General features: G+C 45.7%; 1 protein-coding gene across 3 annotated transcripts in view; it reads right to left on the reverse strand.

Annotated features, from left to right (window-relative positions):
• The window catches only part of ATP10B (ATPase phospholipid transporting 10B (putative)), a 229,509-nt gene that overhangs the window by 142,632 nt on the left and 73,003 nt on the right, over positions 1-13,874 (reverse strand). For all 3 annotated transcript variants that reach the window (XM_045184997.2, XM_045184995.2, XM_053926349.1), the window contains exon 3: positions 958-1,021. The gene's annotated coding sequence lies outside the window, so the exon portion shown is untranslated. The remainder of the gene's footprint in view (positions 1-957; positions 1,022-13,874) is intronic.

Consider the following 13,874-nt stretch of genomic DNA (forward strand, 5'->3'; position numbering starts at 1 on the left):
TTAGCAATGCATATTTAACGCTGCTTTTGTAGTTTGTTTTTTTAAAAGTTGGCAGCAATGTTTACTCTTTGAGGGGGAGTTTATAATTATGCAAATTGGAGAAACAGTCTGCTTATGGTTTATGATAATGCCTTGGGTTTTATATCCAGAGTCAAATTATTTCTAAACACTTCTCCAATTTTATTCATGACTTGGCAGGGAGGTGAGCCAAGGCGAGGGGCCTGCTTTTCCTCCAGTGGCTTAGGATAGGAGGCCTTTGTCAGGACTGTTCAACTTTCCTTTCTCCTTTTTAACAAGACTTTGATTTTGTTCAGATATTCACTCTCCTCCATGTGGCCATGAGCCTCAGAGGATGTGGGTCCCATCCCTAGCCTGGGGAGGGACTAATGACTGGTTCAGACCAATCATGGCCATTCCCATCTGCTTCACCAGGGACTGATTTAAGCAAGGGTAGGTGACAGAGTTCTGGCCAAAGAGACAGCCCCTGAAGGTGTCAGGATGCAGATTTTGGTGATATTTTTGAGCTATTCAATGAACTAATGATGGAGCTTTCCTAATTCAGAACTTACTGTTATGAGAGCTAATAACTTTTGTTCTTCTTACTGAGGCCATCTTCAGCCTGTGTTTTCTGTTACTTGCAGCTGAGAACACATCTGAAGTGATCTGTACCTTGACAGCCCCCGTGTTGCTCTCAGGACTGACTATGTCTCTGTCTTCATCTCTGTCTTCACCTATGTCTGTACCTACACCGACCTCCATCCCTCGGCCTCTCTATCTGGGTGTAACACACACAGGGAAGAAGTAATTCATATACTTGGGCATCTGCTTTACCAACAAGGCTGCCTGATATTTGTTTAAATGGGTAGAAGGAAGGAAGGGTAGTTTAATATAGCTCATCTTGGTGCACCAGAGAGGAGTCTGTCTGGTAACCAATGAATAATAGGAAGAGCTACTCACTGTTCACACTGCTGCTTTCATTGAAACGAGTGCCACCAGTTCCAGCCTCCCTGTCAAAGCAAGCCTGCAAGACATGAGAGAGAAAATAAATACAACATGCACCATCTCTTTCTGGCATCAGGCAGTAATCACATATTTTGCCTTTCCCTCATTAGCTGGACGGTTCCAGCTTTAAATAAATGCTACAGATCAGGCTGAGCATTTTTCCAGGCAGTCGTTTGAACAGGAAAGACTTATTCCTACCAGGGAATCAGGTCTGCTGCTCGACCTGCTGCCCTATGCAATGTACATCATGTTCCCACAGGCCCCAGCTAAGTGCCCGATGGCCCTATGGAATGCATGCTGGCCCAGCCACTCGGTGCATTTCATCTCCTTGCCCATTTCATCTGGCTCAGGAATGGGCTTAGGACCTGATCGGGGCCGATGAAAGTCACTTTCCAGTTGTGTGAACCAATGCATATACTCTTTTTGCTTAAGCCAGTTAGGTTTTCTGTCCCTTCTAACCCACAATCCTCACTGGTACAGGGATGTAGGGCCTCTCTCACTTTACAAAGTATGAGGTGGAGACTCAGAAAGGTAAGGATGGGGAGGAGGGTCAAGACTTCCATTCAAGGGCTCTTTCCACTGTAGTCTCCAGCCTACTCATTCAGTCATTCATTACAGTAAAATAGAAATGACTGACATACAGACTTGAACTTTCTGCTTTGGAGAAAATGGAGAAGTCTTCCCCAGGGCTACCAAGGGAGGTAATACACCATCTCTATTATTTTAGCAAAGTAAAGATGGTTACATGCATGTGCACTCACGCATGCATTCATTCCCCCCCCCCCCCAAAAGGCCACAGCAGGTGCATCGGATTTGCACAGAGGACCTTCGCCCCCAAGGATCTGTCCAGGCTGCAGCTGGGCTCTGGGGGAAGCCCTTTCTCCCCACAGGACTGCTGTGCTAGGTCACAGTTGACCTCCGCTTCCTCAATCTGTCTTCCTGACCCTGTCATCTCTGTGCCAGCCCCGTCTGCTGGTCTGTGACTGAACTAATGACAAACATCTCTCCACCCAGCCGCTCCCTGACCTGCCCAGTGCCCGGTGCACCTGAAGGGAGTCACTGAGCAGAGGCCACGGAGGGGAAGCCCACAGCCCAGTCTGGCTCCTCTGTGTGTTTTGTTTGACAGACAATTAAAAAACAAAACAAAACTGAGTCACATTGCAAAAATGTTACATAAAAACTTGGATTTCAGGCTTCACTAGAAACAAATCGAAAGGCCTGCCAACACTGTGTGCACTCCCTCAGGGTGACACGGGTGGGACCTGAATGGTGTCTGAGTCCTTGAGACACATTCTCTTCCGTTACTGTAATCCCTATCGGGTCTCCTCGACTCATTTCTGCCCCTGCCTGGCTGCTGTGAGCAGATGCATTTCCAACCCCATCCTGCCTTCCTGCGACCCGTTAGGGGCTGACCCAGGTGAGATGCCACCTTGCCCTCCATGGGCTGTGTCTGGAAGCATCCTGTCTCCCGCCAGGTTCCCACCCCACCCTCCCCTTTCTCTAGGAAGAAAATCATAGTGGCAGCACTGAAAGATTTGATTTTACGTTTCCTTATTCTTGCTTTATCTTCTAGATTCTCTAAAAAATAGGAATTATTTATCTGAATCGGAAACAAATGTCTTGTGGAAAGAAAGCTGTCCTGGGTCCTGCGGGGACAGGGACTTGAGAGAGGCGGTGTGCAGCGGATGAGAAGCCAGAAGAGTCTGTGACTTTGTGACCTTTTATAAATGATTTCCTGCTCTCTGCCTCAGTTTCCCTATCCAGGGAGGAAGTTGAGCGAGGTCAGAAGTTCATGAACTGTTGGCCATGAGCCATTTCTAGTCAATAGATGGCACACTAAAAAATTGATTAATTATATGCCAACAGCTAAAAAGAAGAATATTTCAGGCAAGAATTCGGATTATAGACCTGTCGGAACTACCTAGCAACAACTGGCAATGGCCCAGCATTACCCCATGGCAAAGGTGATCGATCGAGTGGGGGTTGGGAGCTTACCCCAGTCCTCACCCACCCCATAGTGGGTGTGGACATGCACCCCAATCACCTACTTTATCCATTGACATCTTTGCCTGTCCTCAGAAGCATTTTCTCCTGCCACCATGACAGAGGTGACCTCTAGAAACCCATCAGCCTTAATTCTGTGACTGGAGAGGGATGATCTGAGAGTTAAGAGATGACTTGGAGAGAAACATGTTCTGAGCAAAAAGACCATCCTGTGGCATTCCGGTCCTCCCCACCTGGCCCAGAGTTGACACAGCAAGCCACCCAAACCTTTGTGACTGTCCCACGACACGGTTAAATCTGAAAAGGCAACAGCCAGGTTTTGAAAGTAGCAGAAATATTCTTCCGTTGGGGTTGCTAGCTGATTCTCTAAGTAATTTGCAATTCAAGTGTCTCTTTGTTTTGTATGAAAATTTGCTGCTATTTGGAAAGTGGGGAAGAGCTAAATTGCATCCTGCTGGTTTTACTTCGACTGTATCAAAAAAGAAACTGTTAATCTGGTTCCATAATTAACTTTCCTGTTCTAAAAAGGCCCTGGGAGAGAGTCCAGAGACTGACTGTCAACTCCCTGCTTCTCTTCTCAGTAAGTCCTTTTGACAGAAACAAGAATGGGTCCAGGTGGGCGCTGGCCTTGATTTTCTCTTTTTCTGATTTTTCTCCCCTCTTATCCCTATCCAAATAACACTGAGTGAGTCCTCACTGTGGGTCAGGCATGGGGCTGACCAGGGAGGGTATAAAGACAAACAAATTCCTGTAGAACTGCTAGAGAATATAAGTTAATTTTCCTTCCATCCATTCATCCATCCATCCACCCATCCATCCATCCATCCAAAATATGTTAGGTTTCTATATTATAAGCCAGTCACTGTGATAAGCATTCATATGTGATAAACGGAAAAAAAAAAAAGACTTCAGCATCATCCAAGAATTCTAAAGTTGAAGAGATAGAGTCTTGACTAGGACCATGGTAGTTGGTTTCATGGAGAAATGTTATTTAAGTTGGTTTTGATTCCAGTCGTACTTGTGTATGGTTATGAGTGTGTGCACACACCCATACGTGTGCATAAAGTGCTGGAGGGATAGGATAACTGAAGCAAACAAGGGTGTGCAGACTGGAAATTAAGTTTGACCACCAAGGGGAGACCACTTTGGCACGAGCAGAGGGTCTGGACTAACATTAACAGCTAACACTCATTGACTACTTGGACCTGTGTTAAGCAATTTTTATCTATCAGCTCCATGAACCCTCACAATGCCAAGTAGTAATTATTGGTTACATGTCACAGACAGGAAACAGACTCAGGGAAGTTCCCAGAAAACACATGGGTAGTATAAAGGGCAGAGACGGGGCCTGGACTTGTGTGTGACTTTAGAGATAAGCCTTTAACCATGAGACCGAATTGCCCCATGGGAAAGTGGCTAAAGAAGGACTTGGGTGCCCACCACGCACTCACTCACTCAATCAATAAGCACTCGTTCCTGGAAATATGCATTTGTGGGTGCTCTGTACAAAGCAGCCTTCGGAGAGCTGCGGGTAAAGAAAACAGGACAGACGAGGGGCTGTGCTACTTAGGACTCAGTGGACCCAAATATGGCACAGACACCAAATAACAGTGGCTTAAACACCTAATGTCTTTATTATTATTATTATTATTATTATTATTATTATTATTATTACTGTTGTTGTTGTTTTTACTTTAAAGAAGTCTGGAGTAGGCAGTCTAGGGCTGTCTACTAAGGTGGTTCTAGAGTCATCAGGGAAGAAGGCTGATTCCCACTTTCTGTTCTGCCACTTCTAGGGTTGGCTTTCACTGTTCTGATCCAATGTGGCTACCAGGGTACCAGCCACCACGTTTGAATTTCAGGGAGCAGGATGGAGGAGTATGAAAGAAGGCTATTTCTTTAAAAAGACTTCTCAGTAGTTACATATCCTGCCCTTTTATCTCATTGGTCAAAGTTTGGTCACGTGATCACACATAACTCTAAAGGCAGCCAAGGAGGATGCTATGCTCAATTAAAAGTTAGGATTGCCATCACTAAGGAAATAGGAGAGAATGGATTTGGAGAGATAACCAACGATACTTGTCTTCCTGCAGTCATTTGGTGGGATGGGGGTGGGGAGGGCTTGCTGGGTGGTTCTCAAAAGGCCACGGCTCTGGGTGTGGGTCTGGGTAGGGTACAAGCTTTCCCTCAGTACTGATTGAAGGCCCCTTTTCTCCCTCTCACCAGTCCTTTACTTAGCTCCAATTTCCAATCTGTGCTAGTCCTGTCCAACCTTGAGGGCTCATTTCAAATCTTATCTCTTCCAAGTTTTCCTAAATTCCACTCAGAGGGAAATAATCCCCCCTTCCTTTGACTTCCATAACACTGGGTTTCTATTTCCCCCTTGTCACACTGCACCTTGTATGAGAGTCATTGCTGTGAGAGTGTCTCTTGCCTTCTGGGACGCAGGCCCCTGTCTTACTCACAGCTGAAAGCCCCAAACATGGCATGAACTCACTGTATGTACGACAGAGCAGCTGATGCTAGTCTGTCCCCTGTGCCTCCCTAGCCTTCTTTTCCTATTAGAACTCATCCTGCTCCCTTGCCCTAAGTGTTATCTGTATACGTGGTTTTCCAACTAGATATTTCAGTTTCCAGGCTCCCTTGGGGTTATGTGTGGCCATGTGACTAAGTTAGGGCCAATGAAATATGAATGGGAGTAACATAGGCAAATTCTGGGTCATCCCCATAAAAATAAATCTACTTGCCAGGACTCTTCCTCCTCCCCACTTCCTGTTGGTTGGAAAACAGTACAGCAGTGTCCTTGGAACCAGAGATGGAAACCACATGTTGAGGATGGCAGAGCCAACTGGCCAGCCTATGACTCTGAATGACCTTGTGAAGCTGCCTACCTGCCCTAGACTGCTCTCCCGCCTTTGAACTGTGAGGGACACACAGTCTTGCTCTCCTAAGCTTGATCTCCACGACAGCAGTTATCCACGCCTTAACTCATTCACACGGTTAAGGGTATTGGTCTGTTGGCCTATGGACAGAAGTCTGGCTTTCTTCCCACTTGACTTTCTCATGGAGGGTGACACCTAGCCTAGCCTGATTAGACTTTTGAGCACTGACTATACAACTGAATAAGCATATGCCATGTCTTAAAAGCAGCCAAAGGCACTTGATGGGAGGTGTGAGCTCATATTCTCTCATCCTGGTTATCTAGGAAAGTTAAATGAATAGATTCATGCCTGGCATTTTTATTACTTCTGCTGGAGCCACTGAAAATATCTTCAATCAGAAGTATGTCCAGATTTCCTAAATAATGTTTTGCACTGAAATTCATTGCTGATTCATTCTTCTCAAACCCATCATTTTAGAAAATTGTCTTTTGCTGCCTAAGTATTTCTTGCCATTTGAAATTTTCTTTACAAACTTCCATTTTTTTTTTGCCATTCCCCTTTAAGAGCCCATTTTGACAATTCTGCTGAGCATTCATTTTCTAGCTGACTATTAACAACGCATGCCTTGTGTTTGTATGTTGTTTAATACTTTCCCTCTAGTAGCATTTAATCATCAGGGAAGCCTGCTAAGTTATGTAGCATAAGAATTAGTATTCCCAGTCCCTAGCTCTTTAGTCCCCAACAATAGTGTGGCATAACAGTTGTATTTAGTTATTCATTGTGAAGCAGAATGTATGTTATATTGCAAATCATTTTTTTCAGATAATAAAATGCCATTCTTTTAATTCATATTGTAAGTACAACAGGCAGTTTTTGAGGAGCTAATAATATGCCCTAGGAACAGTCTTCAGCATGGGGAAAACAGTGGTGAATGAGATAGATAATATCCTTATTCCTAAAGATCTGGGACACAGTTGATGCGTCACTGCATTTTGAGCAGGATGGTGGATTTCCATCTTGTCTGTCCTGTATCATTCCCCTCCTCTGGGCAACTGCTTCCCTGCTGCTCCACTCATGTGATTCTGATGGGGTTGCTGACCACAGAGGCAGACGGGTGATCCAGGCCTGGCTTTTCTGAGTACTGTGTTCCTCCGGCCAAAGTGATTGGTTCAAGGGAAGTACCATGACCCAAACCTAAGCCAATCAAAGTCTTCTGGGATTTTCAATATAGGAAACAGGAAGAGGAAGAGGCTCTTTTTGATTTGCCATCCCTGGGCTGGGGTAATGTAATCTTGGAGCCAACTGTGGTAATATTTGATATGTGGAGGAAACCTTTTTTCAATAGAAAAGGAGGGCCAACAGAGAGAGGTGATGGGAAGACGGAAAGGCAGGCATTAAGGGACAGGCAGTCATAGCAATTGGGAAGGATATAGACTAGTTGGACCAGAGACAAAAACAATGACTGACCCATAGTAGGTGCTTATTCCTTATTTGCTGAAATGGTAAATGAAAAAAAGAGAGGTGAACATTACTTTTGAGTCCACTTGCCTGGGAGTCTCTATTACTCAATACATGTGTTGAGCAGAAAAGTTGCTCAGGACAAATTTCTCAAATGAATGAATGGATGGTACTTCGTTGATTATGTCTTCAGCCATGTGGAAAGGAGTTTAATATTGGAAAAAAACCCATCCCACCATCTTATTTCTATCATAATTTTCATCCATTTCCCCAAGTACTGCAAAACAGAGTGGCACTAAAGAAAAAGGGCTTAGCTACCAGGCCGGCCTGGCTCCGATTTCTGGCTTCCGCAGCAACCAGCTGTGTGATATTGAGAAAATAATAACTATCCACTCATGAGGGCTTTTGATGAGAATATAATGAGGTAACTATAAAATTTTAAGCAGAGCAGTTGACATTATCAAAAGTTCTAATGCGATCTATATTCATGAAACCAATTTTTATTGATTGAGTGTCTTCTATGGCTAGACATTGTACTAGTCCTGGGGTTATAGGAGGATGAGACACATAAGAGCCTTATCCTCAAGGAGCTTCTGTTTGAGTGGAGGGAGATGGTCACAAAGTGAAAAAAAAAACACAAATAAGTAATTCAAAGAAGTAACACAGGCCATGGATAATAAAGTAGGGTGGACATAAACAGCCTCCTCTACCCTGAGTGGTCAGGGAAGGCCGCTAAGGGAAGAGGACTTGTGAGCTGAGGTCTGAATCTAAAAGGAAGACAAGCATATAAAGACACGGGGAAAGAGTGCTTCAGGCAGAACAAACTGGAACACACTGAGGTTGGAATGAGCTTGGTGTGTCTGAGAGATTCAAAGAAAGCCACGTAGCCAGGTATAAAGAGTGACAGAGGGCACAGCGGGAAGAGAGGTCAGAGAGGTTGGTCCAGTTCCCCAGCCATTCAGACTGACTCGTACTCTGGGACATGTACCAGGAATACAATCATGAAAAGGAAAAATCTACCTCGAGAAGTTCTCAGTCTGTCTAATCTCACCGAATTTTGTCCAGGGAGGTTTCAGGTGAGCTGAATTTTTGTGTAGCCACATTTTGACTATCTCACACTATCTGGGTCGGGGGTGGGTTCTATGCCAGGCTTTTCCCACTGAGCAAGCAGGATGCAGTTAAATGGTAAACATGAGCTTGCCCACAGGAGATAAATTAGTGTGTTTCAAGCAATTATACCTCATCAAGTATGAATACCATCTTTGTGAACGCATGCAATATTTGGGAGGAGAGGAAGTGATAGTGACATCTGTGAGAACCCCCAGGGCAGAGCTCAACGCCCCTCTTGTGAAAGGTTGCACGCCAAGTCACGCCCAAGCCCTTTACCCATTGTAAAGCCATTGGTGGGGACTGTTATGTTTTATTCATGGGAACTTTAAGGGTCCAGAGGGCTCACAGTCACAGAGGAAAATTTATTTGTAAGCTAGAAAAGGATAGAATACACAGTTGATCAGAACTCAGTCTTAAATTGGTGTAGAGTGAGATGTCAATCCATTTTCTGTGAGAGTACCTGATCCTTCTCTCCCTGGGTAACCTTGTCCAGTCCCATTGCTTTAATGCCATCTATAGGCTGATGATTCTTAAGTTGTATCCCCAGCTTAGACTGTACCCTTGAGCCCTAGACTCATATATTCAATGTCTGATTTGACATCTCCATTTGGACCCTTCATGGGCTTCTCCAACTTAATGTGACTCTACAGTAACCCTTCAGAATCTGGTTCCACTTGCTCTCTGCAGCATTCTGTTGTTTCCTTGTTCTACACCATCTCTCTAAATGGCACCAGCATTCAACCCCTTTCCTCCCGAGTTACTTTTCTATCCTCATGCCCAACATTTAGTACGTTAGTCAAGTCTTGTAGGACCCACCTCCAAATAGTATCTCGGATCCATCCTCTCATTTCTATATGCCTAGTCACTATTCAAGTCCGAATCCTCATCATCAGCCACCTAAACGAGGCTACAGATTCCTAATAGGTTCTTGCTTCATTTTTGTCTTGCAATAATCTGTTCTCCAGATAGACCTTAAAAAATGCATATTAGATTCCCTCCCTGCCCCAACAACTTTAATTCATTGTACTTTGAATTTTGTTCCTACTTTTTTCCTGGACTACAAAGAGAAAAGTGGCCCCTGGCCACCTCTTCAATCTCATGCCGCTCACCTTCCTTAGACTACTCTGGGTTCCGGCCACAATCTAATGGTTCCGAGACCGTGCCAAGCTCACTGGCCCCTTGGGGTATTGTGTTTGCAATGCAATGCCTTCTCTGGCCTTTTTGCACAGCGGGTTTCTCTGAATCTTACATAAATTTCACAGGGATCTTTTCTAATTCCTCCACCAAAGTAGTGCCATCAGCAATAATAGACTCTCTCACAACACTGTGTTTATCCCATTCATAGCAATTTTCAGATTTTAAAATAGCACTCTTTGTTTTCTTGTTGTTGTTGTCACCTGTCTCTCCCATACTGTGTTGTGTCCTATAAATACGGAGCACTTCCACCTTGTTCATTATTGTCTCCTTAGCCATAAGCACACAGCCTGGAACAGGGGAGGACTTTAGTAATTGTTGAGTAAATGAGCAAAGGAATGCATGAGCAGATGAATGTTTCTCCATGTTATACATAAATCACTCCACTTATCTTCCTACAAGCCATCTTTTAAAATTGTCATTAAAAAAAAAAAAGATTTGTTGAATCTCAGATTGGATATCTCAATACAAAACAAAACAAAACAAACTTGCTTAAAGGCTCCACCTACCCAGACAAAAATACCTTCACACCATTATAGGAAATACCCATATTACACATATCTTTGGGTAAAACCATGGACAACTGGTGGAGAGAGGAGACTTGACTTTGGCATCTACCATATTGTCTTGAATAAGCCATTTCTCCTCCCTGTCCCTTAGATTGCCGCACTGGGCACCTTTGCTCACTACTGCCAACACCTTCAGCAAGTCACCTGACCTCTTTCAGCCCCTAGGTACCTGTGGTTGGCTAAATAGTGCCCCCCACCCCCCACCATATGTTCACATCCCAATTCCTGGTACCCGCGGATGTTTCCTTATTTAGAAAAGGGTCTTTGTGGATATGAGTAATTTAAAGGAAGTTGAGATGAGGAGATCGTCCTGGATTATGTAGATGGTCCCTAAATCCAATGACAAGTGTCCTTGCAGGAGAAAGGCAGAGGGAGACTGGAGGCAGAGGAGAAGGCAATGAGACCACAGAGAGAGTGAGTGGAGTGATGTGGCCACAAGTCAAGGAATGCCAAGCGCCACCAGAAGCTGGAAGTGGCCAACAATGGATTCTCTCCTCCAGCCCCTGGAGGAAGAGTGGCCCTGTGTGATTTTGAACTTCTGGCCTCTGAAATTGTAAAGGAATACATTTCTGTTGTTTTTAACCAGCAAATTTGTGGTAATTTGTTATGGCAGCACTAAGAAACTAACAGCATTCATCTGTACCAATCATGTGACTGAGGGTCCTTAGCCCAGAACCTTTTACTTCTCCAATGTCACCACATTAGTGACCCCACTGCGCCTGCACTAGAAACTTCAGCCATCAACGCAAAGCCTAAGAAAGGAAGAGTCGCATCCACATCAGGCAGCACAAAGTTCTTCCTACACATTCCATGTTCCCATTCCACAGCTACGGCGGCTGCTATTTCTCCTCCTTTTTTCTGTGTCCTCGGTCCCCCAGCTACCTCTGGCCACGTGACATCTCTCTCCCTCATCCTCACTCCCCCTCCGGGTCTCCTCAGCCAACACATCAGCGAGTGCTCAAGGAGGGCCCTGTCTCCCCCTCGGTGCTACAGAGCTTTCCACCTCCACAAGCAAGGTGAAAACATCAACAGTGATGGCAATAACAGTAGTAATAGAAACTAACAGTTACCATTACTGGTTGTTTTTCATGTGGCAACCATGGTGCTAAGCACCCTGGATGACTTTTCCTTTTCAGCCCCTCAAGTGGTACCTCTTAAATGAATCCCCTTGCGAACACATTCAGAGTAGAAGGCTCATTGTCATGTCTTGGGAACCCCAAGCATGTCTTGCTTCCCATTTGCATGTGCCCCTCCCAAAGATGCCCCTCCTCCAGGACATCTGACTGACCAGCAGACTGCAGAGATGACCTCACGTCTGATGTTTTTGCATGTCAAGGGTGTCCCTTCCCCTCTGACATACTGTCTAGGTCAGACTCGTACAGGAAGTGGGGATCTTGATAAGGAACATGTCACTGAGGTGCCACCTCCTGCACCTGCAGGACCAGAAGTGAGTCCAGAAGGAGTAGGAAAAAGGCAGCTTTTCTACGCCAGCTGCCTGTTAGAGTAAAAGGTCAAGTGCCGTTTGCTCCAGGAGCATCAGGAGGTAGTTTCACCTGGATATTAAATGAACCATTTTCTTAGGCTGGGGTTAGAGGGGAGGGAGAGAGGCAGGAACCTAAAGAAAATTGCCCTGCAGACTTGTGTCAGCTGCCAGGGGCACCCAAGGGTGGGCAGAGGGAGCTTCCCCTGAGACTCCTATGTTGTCAGAACTCATTAAACATACAAGGCTTCCAGGCCTCTGGGGGCACGGGAACCAGGGCCCAGGACCCCACGTGGAAAAATCATCCCCTGTGCACCTTCCGCCTGAGTGCCCAGCCTGCGCAGCAGCTGGGCTCAGACCCTGCTCCCCCGTGACTGCGGCCCACAGATGTTCCCGGGCCCCGGAGCTTACCCACGGGGCATGCACCCTGAATTACTCTCACTCTTTTGCATCAATACCAGCTCCCTTTTGCTCTGAAAGCAACTTCTGAAGTGTGTCTCCACCTGTGTCCCTGCACTCCCACGAGACTGCCTGCCAGCTTGCTAAGCTGTTTGCTCTGGGTTGTTCCTGCAACACTTTGGTTCAGTCTCTCTCTGTTTGAACTTAACACAGCAAACCTTGGAATTATTTGGGTTCACCTCTGACCTCATCTCCCCAGCCACAATTCTTTGAATGCAGGGATTATATTTCATGTAACCCATGCATAGAATAGATATCCCAGTGTTTAATTTAACAAACAACTATTTATTTAGTGGGTGATTTAGGGATGTGGTTGGTGCTGGGGGAACAAAGTAGGAGGGACCAAAGCAGTTGTGAAAGTTAGTGAGAAAGCTAAGAAAATGCACGCAAACAGCACTGGAATCGTGCTAAATGCTAGACCAGAAATACATGTGGAGACCGCGAAGAAATGACAGGATCGAGGAGCTTGGACAGAGTGGGCTAAGGGAGGTTTCTTGGAGGTGGTGGCATTTAAACTGAAACTTGAAGGGTGAGCAGCTGCCAGCCAGGCCGAGAGATGGCAGCCAGGAGCCTTCTAGGCAGAGAAGACTCAGGAGTGCAAAGGGCACGGGTGGGAAAGACCATGACACCTTCGGAGAGCTCAACTGAGACCACTATGCCCAGAGCTCAGCGGGTGAAGTTGGGTGTTCTCGGTTGAATAGTGTCTCCCTAAAATTCCAGTCCACCGACAGCCTCAGAATGTGACCTTATTTGGAAGCAGGGTCTTTGTTGATGTAACTAGTTAAAATGAGGTCATACTGGAGCAGAGAGAGCCGAGTCCAGTGACTGGTGTCCTTATTAGAAAGGAGAATGAAAACACTCAGGAAGACCCACAGGGAGGGATGTCATGTGAAGACAGAGGCATAGACTGGGGTGACACCTCTACAAGGTAAGGAAAGCAAGGACTGCCGGCCATCACCAGAAGCTCAGGAGGAAGCAAGAAAGCTTCCCCCGACCCCCAGCGCCTTCAGAGAGGGAATGGTCCTCCTGGCACCTTGATTTAGGACTAACAACCTCCAAAACTGTGAGAGGATGAACTTCTGTTGTTTAAAGCCACCCGCTATGGCGATCTGTTGTGGTGGCCCTAGGACACTACTATGAGGGCAAGGAAAAGAGAGCGTTCTGTTACTAGGGAAATGGAGATCCACCGAAGGTGCTGGGCAGTAACAGGACTGATCTTTTCTCAGATCTGTGTTTTAAAAACATGCGTCAAGTGAATGAGAAAAGTCCATGTGCTCAGACCACTTTCCCACATCTGATCTTAGGGCTAAGACGCCTGTGCCACTGACAGAGTCTTCAACTGCCGGGGACGGCGTGGCCTCGGGAGATCAGTCATCTGGTTTAACAGTCTCCACACTGACCATAGAGGCTTCTAACCACTTCCCTTCTAGTTTTAAGCCAACGGGGGTCTACTTCTGCATTCTGAATTTAGCTCCCTCCCTTCCCCAACCCCCACACACGTGTTGTCCTCTGTCTTCTCTCTCTAGCCCCCCTTCAGATCCAGTGGAAAACATTACACCTTCCGAAGTCACTGTTAATTAATGCTGATGCTCGCTTTGCTGACAGTGCTGCAAAAAGTGCTTATTTCAGGAACGAAGGGTTCTTCTAATTCTGAACACAACTTTCAGTATGTGCCTAAAAATCAATGGATGACTGGCTTCAGGTGCCCAATCACAG

Source organism: Desmodus rotundus, chromosome 6, assembly GCF_022682495.2.
Source record: "Desmodus rotundus isolate HL8 chromosome 6, HLdesRot8A.1, whole genome shotgun sequence".
NCBI lineage: Eukaryota > Metazoa > Chordata > Mammalia > Chiroptera > Phyllostomidae > Desmodus > Desmodus rotundus.